The 17,772-nt window shown below is 38.5% G+C and overlaps 1 long non-coding RNA gene across 1 annotated transcript in view; it reads right to left on the reverse strand.

The window, feature by feature from the left end:
* Positions 1-10,312: 10,312 nt before the first annotated feature.
* The window catches only part of LOC114221206 (uncharacterized), a 49,528-nt gene continuing 42,068 nt past the window's right edge, over positions 10,313-17,772 (reverse strand). The window contains exons 2-3 of the long non-coding RNA XR_003611702.1: positions 10,677-10,886; positions 10,313-10,576 (exon numbers count right to left, since the gene is read on the reverse strand). This is a non-coding gene — a long non-coding RNA (uncharacterized LOC114221206). The remainder of the gene's footprint in view (positions 10,577-10,676; positions 10,887-17,772) is intronic.

Consider the following 17,772-nt stretch of genomic DNA (forward strand, 5'->3'; position numbering starts at 1 on the left):
TGTCGTATTTTTTAGGGCTCTTTTTCCCCTGAACCGATCTTTTTTTTTTTTTTTGGTCAAGAATATAATTATCTTACTTCTATTTCTTTCTTTCAAACAGCAAAATTACACTTAAGCAGCAACAGGAAACAGAACCCACGTGTGGTGAATTCACACTTGATTTTTTCCATTGCTTAACAACTGAAAAACAATATACTTATCAAAAATGCAGCTATGTCAGAAATGAAAATGAAATTCCAAAATTGTTTGCTTTGCCTCCACCACTCTAATTGCAGCTTGAAACTAAAATAAATTTACACCTAAGGAAAAACAAGTTTAAAAGTTAGAAAGGATCTAACCTCAAGTTATAATTTGCTTTTACATTAATAAAGAGCATTTCACTTTTTAAGGTTTTCTCCTTTTCCCACGTAATTTTGTTATTCACAAGAATTGAATGCAAAATAGCCTCATGGCACTGTGCAGTATTTTATAAAGCAATTCTGTTGAAGAGGTGCTAAATATTTTAGTAACAGCCCACCAGAGGGCAGTCAGCTTTTAGTCTAGCAGATCTGGAAGAGATAAATTTATTGCTATAGTTGAATTTAAAAAAAAATATCTATCTAAATTGTATTATTTTTTGCATCTAGGAGTGGGACAAAATAAAAGTCATGACTCAAGAGTGAAAAGCCTAAGACTTCAATCATTTTGTGTTAAAACCACCCAAAGACTAACAGCTCTAACTTTTGCCCATCTGTACACCCTCATGCTCAATTTTTCCACTGTGATATTTATTTGGTTATAAAATAAGATTTATTTTTATTTGAGATGTCTTGGGACATTAATATTTTATAATCAATAAAGACTTTGGGACCAGCTCTTACAGAGAGAGAGAAAAGGAGAATGAGACCATTTTCTTGCTTACTTCTCTCTCTGTATTCCTATTCCAAATGAGTCTACTGTGGTTTTAATGGTGGAACAGTGTGCTGAATAATATATTTGTACAAATGATACAGAGGAAATTTTGGGACAAATGAGTGGGGTTTGGAGAATCCGTGGTTCATTTCCTCATGCAGATGCCATGGGTGTGGGCATTCAATGTCCTCTAATCATCTCAATAGATGGAGATAATATTTAGAAGAGGATTTTAAAAATACTGAGATTCCTGCACATGCAGTTTGTTTAACATAATAAAGAGCCATTGAGGTTTGGACAGGATTTTGTCATTGTTGTTGTTGTTAGTATTATTTGTAAAATGCTGGTTGTCATAGTTCTAAGCCCTGGAAACAAAATGTTCCTTCGAAAGCCTGCAAAAGAGACAATGAGTTATAGCCCCTGATGAGAGCTCAGGTGCTTTCGGATACTCACCCATTTGGTTTTCTGTAATAATCCTGCAAGGAAACAAGGCCCAGGTTAAATGACTTGGCTAAGATAACAGAACTGACACTTACAGCCTGTCATCTGTGTCTTCACTAACTTGCCTTTGAACTCAGAAACCAAAGAAGCTAGAATTGTGGGGTATCTTTGTTCCCCCCTGAGGGCTATTGATTGATTGATTTTTAAAGATGTTATTCATTTGTCAGAGAAAGAGAAAGAGCACAAGCAGGGGGAGTGGCAGAGGGAGAAGCAGGCTCCCTGTTGAGCAGGGAGCCCCATGTGGGACTCGATCCCAGGAACCCAGGATCACAACCTGAGCCGAAGGCAGACACTTAACTGACGGAACCACCCAGGTGTCCCGTTTTGTTTTTTTATCAAAATGGAAACCAATTCTTTTTTTTTCTGATCATAAAAATCATCTAGGGTGAGGGGAGGGAGAAGTAGATAAAGGAGATCAAGAGGGCGCTATGTTTATAAGAAATGATGACAGTCACCACCACAGAGATTAACACTGTTAGCATGCGGTGTATACGCTTTACCAGCTGAGTGATCCTAGGCATTAATCTCCCTGGGCTACTTTTTTCTTAGTAAAATGAGGATAAAGTACCTACCTCACAGAGCTGTTAGGGAGTCTTGAATATGATGGCATATGCAAAGTGCCTGGCAAATAGTAAGTTTTCAATAAATGTGGGAATTAAGTGCCCCCTTAATTGACTGGGGCCCTGGGCACCTGGGTGGCTCAGTCAAGCATCTGCCTTCAGCTCAGGTCATGATCCCAGGGTCCTGGGATCGAGCCCTGCATCGGACTCCCTGCTCCGTGGGAAGCCTGCTTCTCCCTCTCCTACTCCCCCTGCTTGTGCTCCTGTTCTCGCTGTGTCTCTCTCTGTCAAATAAATAAATAAAATCTTAAAAAAAAAAAAAATTGACCAGGGACCTCAAAGTCAAAGGAAGAGAAAATAGCCTATCCTGCATTGTCATAAAAGACAAACTCTCTTTTAAATGCTAGACTTCAAAATAAATAAATAAATAAATAAATGCATGCTAGACTTCTGTATGTAAGGACTGAGAATTCCAAATTATGTTCTCCTTATCTTGATCCACACATATAAAGGAAACCTGAAATGAATTCTCTTCTGGAGTATATTTGAAAAGGAATTTTTAGGTGAAACAAGTTTAAAAGACCAAACAAAAATTTTTTGGAGAGATTTTTTTTTTGCCACTGAATTCAATAAAGCCTCAGGACAAGAGTTATGGAGGAGGGCAAAGTAAACTATAAATCTCTTTCCTATCATTCCTCTTCTTAGATAATCTCTTAGAATATCTATAAATACTAAATTATGAAGATCTGAAGTACATGCTGAAGACTCATGCTCCATCACCTATGCTTGGGAACTGTTTCATTGTAGCCAGTACCAAGATGCTAATTCCAAGTCAGTTTTTTAAAATGATTTCTGCCTCAAATGTGAGGCTCCACCGTGAGCGGGCCTAGCTCAGTGAATGTCAGAACCTGATGAGAGTTGACTGATGATTTCCCAGGCATGCTGTTGTCAGGTAGAGCCAGAAGTTTTAGCTAAAACATGAGCATCATGCTTCTGAGCATTTATGCTGCAGAAATGCTCTGTTGTGAATAGGGCTCTTCATCATCTGCAGGTGCCAAGCAGTAAGACCAGGAAGGCTGTGGGCCACTCCCTCTCAAAGACCAAAGGTGCTGATGAGAATTTGCCCAAATGGCACAGAGTGACAGGTATCACTAGAGTTCGTGGTCTGAGGCTTGGCCATGAATACCGATGGCCAATTATGTGATGGACTGTTTCCATTTATTCATGGGAGAGCTCCGAGTCAACACCCAAAATGGCCCTTGCTTGATACTCATCCTTTGAGATTTTTAAAAGATGAATTTAGCATTGAGCTCTCCCTGAATGCATCTCTGACAGCTGCCAGTCTCAGTCAGGAACATGATCAGTAGAACGAACCTTAGGAGTGAAGATGTTAATCCCTCAGATAGCTCTGAGTTCTCATGGGCCTTATCTCATGCACTTTTCACAAGAATCCTTTTAATATGGCATTTTATCATTGAGGCAGTTGAGATACAAGTTAAGAAATTTGCCAAAGTTCTCAAAGTTGGCTCATATGGTATCCTAACTCAGAGTGACAGAGCTGATGCTCAGATCCAGCTCTTTTGACACCAAGCTTGGTACTTTACAATGATCTTGGAGCTGCATTCCTCTAAAGATTCCCTAAAAGCTACCAATTAATGCAGGTCCTCGTAGGGCCTTAAGTAAGGCAAGGCACTTCCATACTAAGAGTCGGCTGGTTTCCTCCACCGGGAATCATCAGAGGTACAAAAACACACATCAAAACTGACATTTACAACCCTTATTTTTACTGCCTGTACTTCAGAAGGTGATAAGTATCAATCTAGCTACTGGAAAAAAAATGCTGAAGTAATCCGATGGGCCACATCCTATTTTTGTCAATACTACAACTTCCGGACTTAAGTAGAAAATGTCCAGAAGGCCCCAGTGTTACATTCAAGAACTGCATCCAATTACTAATCTCTTAGCAAAACTGTAGGTCTAACTCCCCCTGAGTGAAAGCCACAGGAGAGACGGCTATATGGTTTTCCGCCGAGGTTCCGTGGTTGCTCCGTGGAATGCTTCCTCTTATCATCTTACAGCATTTACATTCTATTCTGTCCTTAGAGAGACAGCTAATTTTCCTGTGCTTAGATTTTAAGTTTCTAGAGCTCAATGACTGTCCCTCTTTGTGGCACAATGAAGCAAAGTTTGTCAGAGGATAAGCTAAGCTATAATTCAATAACAGACAACCCCCAAATCTCAATGACTTCACATTACAAAGGTTAATTGCTTACGCATAGAACACGTCCATCTCCAATTGACTGGGAATTTTGCTTCATGTCATTCTCATGCTGGGACATGGCTGACAGATAAGCCACTATCTGGAACATTCTGGACACTGTCTGAAGTTGGGAAGCAAACTCTGCAGGGAGTCACACCAGCACTACTCTAGTCTGGAAGTGATGTGTTACTTCTTACATCTCTTTTTTAAGAACAAGTAACATGGCTCTATCCCACCCCTCCACAAGAGGGCCCGGAAATACAGTCCCAGAAGAGCAGAAAGCTAGAAATAGTATCTCCTACTCACGGCTGGGGCTCACAGCTACTGTTTGTGTTTTAGGAAGGGGGAAAAAGTTTCTTCAAGATTTTCTGTTCTTCTGACTCTTGTCTTTTGCATGTACGTGCTCATGTGAGAACTATTTTAAATATTATAAAATGTATGTTAAAGGACATTTGGGAAACAGGAACACACATTTTGAGATGGTGATGTTCTACCACCCATTCCTATCATAGCATCCAATGTTCATTCTTTGATCAATGTATGTGATCGTGTAGAGGTTCACTGAGCCACAGGTAGACAACGGTGAGCAAGCTCACAGCAGTCATGTCACCCACGGCACTGGTAGTGTGTGAGGGATGCAATCCCACAGGCTGCCACTACAGTGTGACAGAAAGTATGAGGTGCTAGACACCTAGAGGAAGGGCAATCAACCCGGGTAAAATTTCAAGGAAAACTTCCCGGAGGATGTCGCTTCCAGGCTGTGACAGCAAGGACGACTAATACCTTTGACACATTTCCTTGCAGTCTTTCCCTCCTAAGCCTGGTTTGTTATTTTTGCACAATTGTAAGAACACTTTTAGCCAAGTATGTCTATTGCTTGGAGGTAAGTAAATGATGGTATGTCAACTCAATAGAATATGCAGCTATCCAAGTGAAAATTAGGAAATTGAAAGATAATATAGGAAATGTTATACAATGTTACCTGAAAACATTGGTTTAAAATAAAAAAGAATGGATTAGATCTGGAGGACAGTGTAGAAACTGGAGACAACTGAGACTTCTGAGTGGGATTGTGGGTAAAGTTTTATTTTGATGAATTTGTATTGATTATGATGTTTGATTATATTGTTTGCTTACCACACACACAATTTAGTCCTCTAAGCATGTTCTCTGTCCCTGCCAGGGAAGAATCCTGCATCTATTTGGCTTAGGCATTTTTATACTTTTACCTTTGTGCCGCAATTTCTGCATCTGTTAAGTGTGCAGAAACACGATTCTGTGCATCGTCCAGGATACAGGATTAAGATTTGAAACAAGGTTTTAAATATCTTCTAAATGCTGATGGCTAGAAATTTATAAATCTGGCTCTAGATGCATGTATCTCCAACCCTTTACTCAGCATCTCTACTTTAATGTCTGATAGAAATTTGGAGCTCAACAAGTCCAAAACTGAAATCCTGATTTCCACTCCTCTGCATAAACCTGCTCCACCTGCAGCCTTCCCCATCTTGATTTTCAAGATATTGAAATAACTTCTAACAAATCTTACAGCCTCTACCTTTCACCCCTGTAGGCTATTCTCAGCTCTGTAACCAGAACCTTTGATAAATGTAAGTTATATGATGTCAGGTTTCTGCCCAAAGCCCTCCAATGGCCCCCATGAAAGTCAAAATCCTTAGAGTGATTCTCAATCACCCTCCATTACCTTTCTGCATTCTTGTCATCTTCCCTTCGCTCACACTGTCTCAGCCACAGTGGTCTCTTTACTGTTTCTCGGGCAAGCCAGTGTAATTCTGCCTTAGAATATTGGCTTTAGCTCTCTCTCTTTCTGGAACCCTTTCTCCCTTAAACATCTACTTGGCTAACTCCCTGCCATTGTCAAGTCTCCTCAAACCCCACCCCAGTGAGGGCTATACTGAGGACTTTTTTTATACTGCACTCTGCACTTCCTCCCTGCCCCCAACCCCTTACCACTTAACATGTGGACTCTAACACAGCACATAATTCACATGTAATACTTCCTGTTTATTGTCTTTGGGCATATACACCTCTAGGGTGGGGAAACTGTTTTCTTCATGAATCATCTCAAGCATGTAGAGCACATAGTAGGTTTTCAATAAGTGCTGTCAATCAATGAATTAAAGAATAGAGAGAATCTACATGTTTTTGGCAAAACTAACATAGGCAAATCTTCAAACGGAGTTACTGAAACAGAGATTTGGTTTAAGGATCTTTTCTAAAGTGGAAGCCAGAAAAGCTAAGCAAACAAAACTAGGTCTTTAGATTGCTACTTTTTAACTCAGAGAAATCCATATTACAACAATTTGTTACTTCCAATGAGATGACAACATATGAACAGAATTCATACGTGTGGAATTTTATGGTGTAGATACAAAAAAACATATGAGCCTGTGTTTTTATTTCTCAGTATTTTATTGCTTTAGCCAGGATGTCAACTAACTATATAAATTTCAACATTAAGAGGTACAAATTAACTCACTAAAATATCTGTCAGATCTTTCTGCATTAATCAAATTTGATGTATTGTAACCTACTGGGGAAAAATATTTGTGACAGAAACTCAAAAATAATTGAATAAGCACAATATTAGAAAGCATGCACTTGAGTTATTATGCTTAAATGAAGAGAAAAAGAGCAGGAACACGGCATTCCTGTTGTACTTTCACATGGCTATTTATTATAAATTTCCTACATGTTGTGGAGAGATTTCCTACCTGTTGTGTACTACTTATGAAAGACTTTAATCTAACTAGACACACTCAAGTTATATTAAAATATGTTTTGATCTATTTTAGTTGCTTTAAAGATTTGTTGTAAATTCAACATTCAATATTCATTAATTTTTTAATGTTAGTTTTGTAAAACTTTTTTTAAGTTTTGGCCAAATTCCTCAACTTGAATAAGTAGTTTCTCTCGTTAGCCAAGAACCAACATCATGTTTGATGGTGAAATACCAAAGGCATTTCCATTCAAATTTTAAAGAAAAGAAAAGGATGTCCTGTCTCAAATATTACATAACATTCTTCTGAGTATTGTGGCCAATTCATAAGATAAGAAATAAAAATAAGAGGCATAACTAGTGGAAGGAGGAGAAGAATGATTATTTTTAATCAATAGAATTATATACTTAGAAAGCCAGTGAAAATCTCTTAGAATCATTAAGAATTCGCTAAAGTGATAGTGCAATGTGAAAACATACTATTTTAAATAAATATAAAAATGTTAAAAATATCAAAAGCTAAGGTTCTGTTCTTATTTATGGCAATGTATGGCAACATACCTAGAATAAACGCAAAAGAAAATGCAGGAATTATAAGAAAGAAACTACAAGCTTTTTTTGGAAATATTGAAAGATTTGTCTGCATGAAAGCCCAAACACTATGAAGATACCAGTTCATCCCAAATTAGTTTATAAGACTAACATTATTTTAATTGAAATAGTTCTTTTCTTGAACTGGACTGATTGAATAATCTTAGAGGTCTTCCTACTCGAGTGACTTAGAAATTATGTCTATTACTCTTTTCTTCTAGCATGGTTCCTTAAATTTTTAACAAAACATGTTTAATAATAACATGTTTGTCTATCAATATCAAGATTGTGGCCTATTTTAATTCATCACCCACAATCGCCAACAATTTCCAGGTTCACCTGAGATCCTCTGAAGTATTCATTGTATGTTACTGTTTTTTTTTCCCAGAAAGCTTTTAAATTAATTTGCCATAATCTTAGCCACTTCATTCAAACTGAGCTATAAGTTTTATCAGTGTCTTTTTTCACCAAAGGTTCTTGTCAGACAGAAGCAGGAATAGTCACAGACATTCCATGGCTCCCCCCCTCCCGCCCCCCACCACACACACTTGTACAGATTATTCCATCTTTCCAACTTCATTCCTGATGTCAGTTGATAACGAAGTTGACATCAGGGTAATGGACAAGTTCAAAAACAGATGAGTACTTGCTGGCTTGCTAATTTACATTGGAAAAGACAGGGAGTTACTCTAGAAAGAAGGGCCAAAGAAGTAGACCTGAGCAGTGAGGGGCATGCGCCTGGTGTAAGAGAGATTTTGGAGACTTTAGAAGAGAGAAGAGGGAGCTTTTGGGTTTGGAAGCAGCTGGCATGTGTGGGAGTTACTGAGAAGAAAAACACCTGGGTTGGGGCACCTGGGTGACTCAGTCGTAAGCATCTGCCTTCGGCTCAGGTCGTGGTCCCAGGGTCCTGGGATTGAGCCCCGCGTCAGGCTCCCTGCTCAGCGGGAAGCCCGCTTCTCCCTCTGCCTCTGCCTCTTCCCTTGGCTTGTGCTCTCTTTCCCTCTCTCTCAAATAAATAAATAAAATCTTTTTTAAAAATTAAAAAAAAAAACCTGGCACCAAAGATCTTAAGAAGTTTTGCAGTGCATTATGAATGTAATTCCCCTTTGGCATTCGCTCAAGAACCTTCAGAAAATATTTTAGTTGCTTTTCATTTAACCTACATATTTATTTGCTTGTTTGTTTTACCATTGTATCTTTGAATGTGACTGCTTATTGACACTGAACTATAGGGTGCCTCAGCTTGATGTAGATTTTATCTGTGTATCATTCTATTCAGAAATTCAGACCCAGAGAGAAAAATCAAAATCCTCTGGCACCTGAAAAGGTGTCAAAAGCTTTAGTTAATTGGTGAGTTACTTTTTGTTTTATAATAAATTATATGTGGGTTGGCCTGGCTTGGCCTAGTCACATAATAGCAGAATTCCCAACAGCCTCTGCTTGAGCTCTATTTGCTGTTGTCCCATTGGCCAAACCAAGTCACCTGACTAAGCCCAGTGTTAGTATGGAAGATAAAATCCACCTCTTGATGGGAACTGCTGTAAATCACTTTTCAAAGGGACCTGGATGGAGAGAGGGGAGTGATTTTTGGCCATTTGTGCAATCTGCCATTTTCAGTGAAAGAACATGGTAGTAGGGCAATATAAGCTAATTAAAAGGCCTTGATACTTAATACTTAACTGCTATAAATTAAAAACTGGTTAACTAAAGAGCTAGAAATGAGGTTTGAGGAGGTACGGAATGGAGTAGGTGGGGATTTTTTTTCTTTGTATCTTTATTTTATGTCACTGTGGTGACAAACAACCGTTACCTTTATGATGTGTGAGATGGAATCTAGTAAAGTGTATCTATTAGCTCTCTAGCGCTTCTGTAATACATCACAGATTTAGTAACATAAAGCAAAACTTATTTATTCTCTTAGAATTTCAGAGGTCAGAAGTCTAAATGAGTAGGTAGGACTATGTTCTTTCTGGAAGTCCTGGGGGGGAGTCGATTTGCTTGCCTTTTCTAACTTCTAGAAGATACCCACACGCCTTGGCTCATGACCCTATATCACTAGGACTCCTGCCTCAGTCTCCTGTCCCTTTCTCACTCTGACCTTCCTGTCTCACTCTGATAAGGACCTTGTGATTACACTGGGTCCATCAGGTAAACAAGGATAATCTCCCCATCGTAAGATCCTTCATTTAATCACATCTGTGACGTCCCTAAAGTAACATAATCACATGTTTGGAGTTTAGGAAGTAGGTGTCTTTGGGGAGCATAATTCAGCCTGCTGCAATGTATATATTAAATTAACTGATTGATTTTAAAGCCCCTCGGGGAATCTGATACTCAACCAGGTTAAAAAACCCTTGTCCAAAGGTGTTGCTCTTCTTCTCAGGGTGTCCACAGTATTAAGACCCATCTTCTCAGACAATCATCCCACAATCTCTATAGGATCAGGCTTAAATATCTGCATATTACCACGTGAACCTCAAGGAAGTTGCATACTTAGATACAATAAGGTTTCAGTTTGGTATTTAGGTGGTTTTTGTTTCTCCAACTAAGGGGTTCGTTGTGCTGTTTTTCTAGAATAACTGGACTTGACTGAGCTTGACCTCATGACAGAGACCCCAGACCATATCTGTGGCTAACCCACCACTACACACCCAGAGACCTGGCAAAGAGAAATAAACTTCACATTTGGTACACTCTTATTACTTAAGCACTGCTGCCGTTCCCTTCTGACTGATCAGTAAAGTCAAACGTAAGTTTTCCCACAAATAGTTGGTGGCACTCTTGTATGTTTACTGGGTACATGGCAGCATCCAAATCTTTTGCATGGAGGAGTCTCAAGGTAGTACATTCGGGTCAAGTGGACATGGAAATTTAAGTAGAACAAACATAAAGGCTGTTGGCTCCAGAAATAAGTTGACTGCCTTCAGATTCCATTTTCCTGTTTGCTCATTGTCTTCAGCAAGGCTGGGAAAGACTCCGAAACCACTATGAGAGGTTTCTTAAGTGGAAGCCAAGAGTATCAATGTCCATCTCCTGGAGAAAATACAAAATTTAAGACTGGGAAGGGGAATTTTTCTGGTCTGTGATTTACAATATTTTAACTGAAAAAATTAAACAGATACAGTATTCCTACCTTTAACTGTGATGAAAATCAGTTTTATGACTACCACATAGCTCCACAGACTTGAGACAGAACTTCCTATTCATGCTCCCGGGGGAGAGGTCTTCATTGTGTATTGTCATTGTATGTCTTAGCCTTCCACCGTTGACAGTTTAACCAACGATCCGGGAAAGTAGACCAGACCCACTGGCACCTTGCTCTTGGACTTCCCAGCCTCCAGAACTGTGAGAAATAAATACTTGTTATTTAAACCACTCAATCTATAGTAGTTTGTTACAGCAACCCAAGCAAACTAAGACAGTCCTCATAGTTCCTTAGAGGTTTTGCTCTACGCAGTCCCTCTGCCTGGAATGCCCTCACTCTGATCTATGCGGACCTGGCTCTTTCTTGATATCCAGAACTCTGCTTGACTGTCACCTCCTGAGAAAAGCCTTCACTAATATCATCCATTCTAGAGGAACTGTCAAGATACACTCTAACCTTCCCTAATTTAACAATCTTCATATTACTTGGTACTTGCTGATATTTTCCTTTTTTTCAGACTTATATATCTATTTTTATTGCCTTTCATACCAATTATAATATAAATCCAAGACAGCAAGAGGGAATTTGTATATTTGGTTTACTACTATGTCTCCAACACCTAGAAAAATGCTCAGAGCATAGTGAGCACTTGGGAAATATTTTTCATATTAATGAGGAAAGCCAGAACATCATACCAACATCCAAGGTAGCCAGCTATTGCTTCCTCTTTCCAACTTCAGAACACATTCTTTAAAGGTGTACATTATCTGAAGTCTTAAGGATTTATTTCAATAATCCATGGGATTCTAAAGTAGCAAGTGATATCTTTTCTTTAACCATATATTTACTCCGGAACTAGATTTCTCAAGACTGCTTAATTCAAATGTTCTCAGGCATTTGAGTTACAGCCTGAATTTGAGCCACCCATCTTATCTCTGCCTACTCAGCCTCTAATATTGCCTAAAAGAAATGACTTGACTGGTTCATTCGAATATGGAGTGGAATTCCCCATACCAGAGTTCATGCTCTGCAGCCAGACACTACCAAGAATAAAGCCCAGCTGGGGCTGTGGTTCCTTGCAGCAAGGGAGAAAGCACACTGTGAGGATCTGAGAGCCATCTCAGTAAGACAGTGTTGGAAAGCACTTTTTATGGGATTTGAGCTGGTGGTAGTTGATTTGGGAAGGGCTCAAGGAAGCAGGTCTTTTTTTTTTTTTTTTTTTAGTTTTTATTTATTTATTTGAGAGAGAGCGTGAGAGGGGGGAGGGTCAGAGGGAGAAGCAGACTCCCTGCTGAGCCGGGAGCCCAATGTGGGACTTGATCCTGGGACTCCAGGATCATGACCTGAGCCGAAGGCAGTCGCTTAACCAACTGAGCCACCCAGGCGCCCCTCAAGGAAGAGGTCTTTTCGGAGGATTGGATGCTCTCCAGAAGTGGAGGTAATTCTCTGATTGGGTATCTTCCATCATATCTAGGATAAGGGAAGACTAGAATGAGGCTAAAGCTGCAAATGTTATGGCAGCAACAGTCACTCGGATGAACTGGAAGAAGGGACATGTGGCATTTTGTGGTTTATACCATGACCTTGTTTTCATCTGTGCTTAGATAAGGTTATGAAATTTGTTTTTGTTTTTTGGGGTGTGTGTGTGTGTGTGTGTGTGTGTGTGTGTGGTTTTTTGGTGTCACTTGATCACAATCAAACAGTGACCCTATCAGATTTTAGGGTGCTGGGAGATTCTGAGAACACCATGACCTAGCTATGAATGCCAGGTCAGCTGCTAACCACATAGAGACCCAGCTGTTAGGCCAGATCCCCAAGTCAGGGGTTGCTTTTCTCATTTTCACCAGCCATCTCAGAGATGACTGCACCCCTACCCCTCCGTGACTAGCCCACATATGGTTATGTTGAGCTTTTTTCTGATCATAGGATTGTGTAGCGATACAGCTTCCTCCCCGCAAATGCTGCACAAGCTATTGTAACTTGCCATGGAGAGACATAATCCTCTCTCCTCCAAACGTAGCTAGGTGTGGTAAGTAAGTCCCTGAGATTTCCTCTCTTAGAGAAGGGTACAGTTGCCTCAGAGTGGGAGGGTAAGGGTCTGGGCTAAGACAGTGACAGTGTGGATGTGGAGAAAGTAGGGTCCAGGATGTTGAAGAGGTCACATTCATCAGATCATCAGAAAGAGGAACTGAGGATTCAGACATTGCTAGCTTAGGAGACTGAGTATTAATGATGTTATCAGTGAAGATGGAACTTATTAGTCCACAGCAGGTATTGGGGGGAAGGTGATAATTTCTGTTTGGGACATATTCTATTTGTGGTGCTCAAGGTAGAGATGACCTATAGGCAGTAGAGTGCAGGATTAAATGGAGAGGGTTAGTGCTGAACCTCCTCAACACGGAGAAAGCAGGAAAGCACCTTAGATAACAAAGGACAACATAGAGATGAGAGAGAAGGGCTCCTGAACAAAGAAGCAAACTGGAAAAGAAGAAACTGGAAAAATGAAAAAGTATAAGTTTATCCAAAGTCAAAATCGAAGTTAAGAAAGGACTAATAAATGCATGCTATAAAAAAAAAATCTAAGACATCTCGGAAGTCAAAAACTATGACTGCCCAGTAAATAGTGGCCATTGTCACTCATTTGTTTATTCAGGAACTATTTATTGAGCACTAAGTGCCAAGGGTTATTCAGATCCTGGAAATAAAATAATGGGGGGGGAGAAAAGAGACAAAAATCTCTGCCCCCATAAAGCTTACATTATAGTGGGGAAAACAAATAATAAAATGAACAACTAACTTAAATGAGATTAAGTGGTAATAAGTATTTTGAAGAAAAACAAGACAGTGTAGGAGAATGGAAGGTATGGAAGGGAGGGAGATTTTTTCATTTTTAGATAGGGTGTTCCTCAACTATGAAGTGAGCTTTGCAAAATGATTTAAAGTACATGAAGAATGAAGTGATACAATTACCTTGTCAGAACATTCTAGACAGCAAGAAAGTTCTCGTTGTTAATGTTAGCTAGACCAACAAGAGAAGAATAGCCTTGCCTGGTGCCTTACACATAGTAGGTACTCAGTATACGTGCAATGAATTAGCACAGTGGATATTCATAAAAGTATCAAGTAATCGACTGATTCTAGAATCTCAATCAATATATGGGCATGACAGTAGATTGATTTGGAAAAAAATAAAAAATATTTAGGAATACCTTATCGATAAAATATACATTTAAGGGTTGCAACTTAACAACTTAAAAGATCTCCTTTTGTTTCCTTCATTTTCTCCTAGAGTAGGTATCAAAGAGATAACTCATGCAATAGATATTTGAAGGATTAGAATGTGGGTGTTTGGGTCAACTAGTTTGGGTTTTTGTGGGGGCTGATATTTTGTTGTCCTTTTGCTTCTGTCCATTGTTTCATCAAAAAGGAACTTCTTATATAAACATTACAGTCTTGCTCTGATTGACAAACAGCAGTACATGATGGTTTCTTATTGCTGAGGGATCTGATACAAAACGGATCTCTATACGCATGTACATACACAATTTATAACAAGACTCGGTGTTAAAAGTTAAATGTGTCTTGATTTTTGAGAACTGAAATATTTGCCTTTCTGCCAGTGCCATGAAGAGTTCATAAATGATGGAAGTACTTTGGCTTTCAGCAAGATGCTATTTCTTCGCAATGCTACCTCTTTGGGGAACAAATATGAAAAATAAAATGTGTCATTTTACATGATACAGAGTCTTTTTATTGTCACCTTCCTGCCTTTAGAAGTGAAAGGAACAAATCATAAAAAGACATACTGTTGGTGCAGGTTCTGTGTTAAATTTAGATATTCTAATGGAGGTTACAATTCAGTGAGTCTTTCCTGTGTCTTTTATTTCTTCCATTCCTTATCCATGGGCAGAGTGACCTGGTAATAAAGCACTGAACCTCGAATAGGATGATTTATGTTTGGCTGGCAGCCTTTCTCAGCTCATATCTCTTGGATATGATGATTTTCCTACCAACTTACTCACAGGAGTAGTTGTTAATATCCATCAGATCAAGCCCTGAAAATTTAAGAGAGGTGGATGTGTACACATGTGGCTTTAAAGACAATTTGCCAAATTTTCAGAGAACACAGTCATGATGATCAATTATATATATATAATTATGTGTATATATATATATATATATATATATACACTTTTTTTTCAGTCTTAGAGACTGATACTTAAAAAATTAATGGAACCACACTGAGATTACTTCACATCCACTAGGATGGCTATAATAAAAAAGACAAACAATAACAAGTGTTGGTAAGGATGTGGAGAAATTGGAGCCCTCATACATTGCAGCTGAGAAAATGGTACAGTCATTACAGAACATAGTTTGGCAGTTCTTCAAAAAGTTAAACATAGAGTTACCATATGACCCAGAAATTCCATGCCTACATATATACCCAAAAGAATTAAGAATGTATGTCCACACAAAACTCATAAACAAATGTCATAGCAGCATTATTCATAATAGCCAAAAAGTCAAAACAACGCAAATGTCCATCAACTGATGAATGAATGGTTAAATAAAATGTAGTAAATCCATACAAGGGATTAATATTCAGCCACAGAAAGGAATGAAGTACTGATAACTGTTATAACATGGATGAGCCTTGAAAGGCATGCTAAGTGAAAGGAGCCAGCTATGAAAGTCCAGATATTGCTTGATTCCTTTTATGTTGAAATGTCTGGAATAAGTAAATCCACAGAAACAAGCAAAGATTAATGGCCTCCTAGGACTGGGGAGTTTGTGGGTAAATGAGGAGTGACTGCTAATGGTTATGGGATGTTTTTTTAATGGGTGGTAAAAATGTAGTGAAATTAGATAGTGGTGATGTGTGCACAACTTTGTGAATATACTAAAAAGTCATTGGACTGTACACTTCAGAAGAATGACTCTTATGGCATGTGAATTGTATCTCAAAGTTATTTTTTAAATGTTTACATCAAGGACTTGAAAGTTGACTATCAGATGATATAAAGGGATTATTGTTAATTTTTGATATACTATTTTAAATTTTTTAGCACAAAATTTAATTTTTGACATAATATGGTAATGTTTTCAAAACAGGTTATACAAAGATGATCATTAAATACTTATGAATAAATTTTTTAAAAATTAGTTGCAGGAGCACTAGGGTGGCTCAGTTGGTTGAGCGTTCGACTCTTGATTTCGGCTCAGGTTATGATCTCAGGGTCATGAGATCAAGCCCCACCTCGGGCTCTGCAGTCAGCAGGGAGTCTGGTTGGGATTCTCTCCTCTTCCTTGGCCTCCCCCCAACACTGCTCTCTCTCTCTTTTTTTCTCTTTCTAAAATAAATAAATCTTAAAAAAAAAAAAAGAAGGCAGAAGTTGTTATAAGGACTATAAACTCCAAGGACAGTTGTGAAAGTCAGCAGACAACTGAGAAATGATAGTCACTGTTGGTAGGGCAGGGGGTGGAGCAGGTGGTTAACTTCATTACATCGATTCTTACAGTTTTTTTTTTTCCATTTTAGCAACTCTGAAATTAGGATGCACATACTAATCAATGGCATATCATAGATTAATTGGAAATATTTTTTTCTTAGTGGTACATAAAATGAGCATCTTATACACAATAGCTACTTATAGTCTATGAAATAACAGTATTGCTGGTACTATTATCACTACTCTTACTATGAAGACATAGACGGTTTTCATTTTCTGTCCTTTTAGCTAAATGTTCTTCCTGACACATCTGATCCTCAAAGAATGTAATTTCTTTCTTCTGTCTTTGCCCCCTCCCCCGTTTCTTATCTCTTGTTGTCCTCATTTGTTACTCCTTGATCCAACAATCACCATCAGTGTGACTATAAGCAATCATTTTAAACTCCTTCAAAACAAGTAAATATGTGAGGTTATGGATGTGTTCATCCTTTTACCATATATACATACGTATACATACTATCATGTCTTTCTACTTTCAGTATCATACAGCTTTGTCAATTGTACCCAGTAAAGCTGAAAAAATTTGCTTAAAACCACAAAAATAATAAAAATAGATAATAGATCATTAAATGCAAAAGAAAAGATGTTCTTTTAGAAAAGAGGCCATAGCTTGATAAAATTATCTTCCTCAAAAATGATAAACATATAGGAAATTTTAAATGTGCAAGTTAGTCTTTATTTTCCAAGGAAAAAGAAACAAGACAATTGTATGTAATTCAAATAAGATCCTTTCTACTTAAGAACAAAAAATGATGTCTTCCATCTTCGTTTCCTTACTATCTGTAAAATGAGGATAGGGAGAGCTCTCCTGTAAGGAGTTTATGTTCTAGGCAGTGTTCTAGGCAATAGGATGGAGCAGTGAACTGTAGATACCCAAGTATTTAGCCATGGGAAGCCTACATTCTAGGGACGTGCGGGGAGAAGAACCATCCATAAACAATTACTATATCAAGTAGTTATATGCATTATAAAAATAATTTAATTGAATAAAGTGGTTAGAGTATAATGAGCTACTATTTTTTATGGATGTTCAGGGAAGCCTTCTCTGATTAGGCAACATTTGAGTAAAATTAGTAAGGTAATTAAATAATCATGATGAAAATATTCTGTAAACTATAAAGGTAAAGACGTACTTTCTTTCAACATGCTATAAAATCACCGTGTTCTGGGTTAGGCCCTAAAAAAGCACTCAGCCCAATGTCTCTGTCATTATGAAGTTCATGGGCTTGTCTGGGAGACAGATATGTAAACAATGATTGCTATGCAGTATGATAAGTACTAATGTAGAAAAGTCTAACATACCATGGAAACATATAGGAAGCAGACCATAGCAGAACGCTTCAGGGAGGCAACGCCTTCGGGTCCCCTCCCTCCTCAGGAGCTTTGTACTATCACTTTGCTCTTGCTCAATAAACCTTGCTTTGCTGCCCACCACTCTGTCTGGTGTACCTCTTCATTCCTCGAAGTCGTGAGACCAAGAACCGTGGGCACCAATGGAGAAAAAATCCTGCAACATTTATGGGGGCTCCTCCGGGATCTCCACCATCGTTAAGGACAACTAACCAATAAAG

The sequence above is a fragment of the Eumetopias jubatus genome, unplaced genomic scaffold (genome assembly GCF_037043125.1).
Source record: "Eumetopias jubatus isolate StellerSeaLion01/CBP00866 unplaced genomic scaffold, mEumJub1_p1.0 scaffold_14, whole genome shotgun sequence".
Classification (NCBI taxonomy): domain Eukaryota; kingdom Metazoa; phylum Chordata; class Mammalia; order Carnivora; family Otariidae; genus Eumetopias; species Eumetopias jubatus.